We start from the raw sequence: 1743 nt of genomic DNA, 5'->3' as shown, positions 1-1743 counted from the left end.
CAGTGCAGAAAAGTGCAATCAAATGTAAAGCTGTAACAACATTAAAAAAAAGTCGGGTACCTAAAAATGTGCTTCATGTGATGCTATATAAATTAACAGGTAAATAAATAAATAGTACAAAAGAACGATACATTAATATATGTAACGCATGTGTATAGGCATACATATTATTTTGCACAAGTATTGAGAGAGAATGCTTTCAGTAAGTTACAGCAGTAATGGGTTCATTAACAACAACAACTAGCGCTATTCACCAGAGCAGTGGCTCCCAACCCTGGTCCTGGAGGCACCCCAACACTGCACGTTTTGCATGTCTCCTTAATCAAACACACCTGATTCAGGTCATCATCTCATTAGTAGAGACTCCAAGACCTGAAAAAGGAGTGTCAGAGAAAGGAGACATGCAAAATGTGCAGTGCTGAGGTGCCTCAAGGACCAGGGTTGGGAACCACTGCACCAGAGCCCTGCCAAAATGATGCTTACATTTCTGAAGTAATACCGACACCTTCTGGTCATACTGAGTACAGCAGAAAACCTCTATTAATCACAAGGCTACGTTATCACATTTAACCTTTGCACAAATTATTGTTTCTATTTGGATTGTATTTTGTGTGAGAATGCATAAAAGTACTGCTGTTTATGCCAAAGTAACGCGGCGACGCTCCAGTTACCCTGAAGAATGTCACGTCGTCACTTCCGTTTGGAGAGAACGGAGAGGATTTGCGTTACCGAGCGACCAAGAGGATTGTCAGAGGAGCCTGTGGAGATTATTTGCCCTCCAGACATCCATTAAAAACACACACAAATATCATTATCATCATGGAATAATCTTAAATGCGGTGCGGTTCAGCGGTTGAGACGGCAAACAGGTAAGTAAAGCTGCAGCAGAAGGACCGCGTAGGTCCAGCATCCTCTCTTCTGTCCCGATGTGACACGTAGCTGCGCAGCCTGACCTGCTCCGGCTGAATCGCGTCATGGCGTCTCTTCACACTGACTGTAGTATTGAGTATAATCCATTCCGACCCCTTTGGCTCAGGACACAATTTCAACCGATGCCTACAATGTAATCTGCTTGTCTGTTTTTGCATGGGCCCTGCTTAACGGCTGGCCTATAGCATGCAATGCATAATATTGATTTTATGATGGGACGTTCTTTGTGCGTCCGGTATTGTGAATTTATTTATCACTTCTTTATTTTAGCCTTTTACTATAGTATTCATGTGGTATTAGACGATTAGAGTTTAGAGTATTAGAGTTTTTTACTAGGTGTATGAAGAATACAACCAGTAATTGTAATTGTAATGTATTATTGTGGTCTATCTATCTATCTATCTATCTATCTATCTATCTATTTATCTATCTGTCAGACGTCTGTCTGTCTGTCTTTCTTTTTATCTGTCTATATCTATCTTTATGTTTATCCATTTTCATCTATCTATCTGTTTGTCTGTCTGTCTTTTTTCTGTCTATATCTTTCTGTTTATCCATTTTCATCTGTCTATCTATCTGTCTGTCTGTCTGTCTGTCTTTCTTTTTATCTGTCTATAATATATCTATCTTTCTGTTTATCCATTTTCATCTCTATCTATCTATCTATCTTTCTTTCTTTCTATCTATTTATCTGTCTGTCTGTCTGTCTGTCTCTTTCTTTCTTTTTATCTGTCTATAATATATCTATCTTTCTGTTTATCCATTTTCATCTCTATCTATCTATCTATCTTTCTTTCTTTCTATCTATTTATC

General features: G+C 38.5%; 1 protein-coding gene across 4 annotated transcripts in view; it reads left to right on the top strand.

The window, feature by feature from the left end:
- Nucleotides 1–591: 591 nt before the first annotated feature.
- Nucleotides 592–1743, top strand: part of LOC107587234 (arfaptin-2-like) — an 11404-nt gene continuing 10252 nt past the window's right edge. The window contains exon 1 of one of the 4 annotated variants that reach the window (XM_016274943.1): nt 592–869. The gene's annotated coding sequence lies outside the window, so the exon portion shown is untranslated. The remainder of the gene's footprint in view (nt 870–1743) is intronic. The other 3 variants (XM_016274952.1, XM_016274968.1, XM_016274959.1) reach the window with 3 other exon arrangements.

This window comes from Sinocyclocheilus grahami, unplaced genomic scaffold, assembly GCF_001515645.1.
Source record: "Sinocyclocheilus grahami isolate Dianchi unplaced genomic scaffold, SAMN03320097.WGS_v1.1 scaffold6.1, whole genome shotgun sequence".
Taxonomy (NCBI): Eukaryota; Metazoa; Chordata; class Actinopteri; order Cypriniformes; family Cyprinidae; genus Sinocyclocheilus; species Sinocyclocheilus grahami.
Note: the sequence above shows the minus strand (reverse complement) of the source record. Positions and strands in the feature narration are given on the sequence as shown.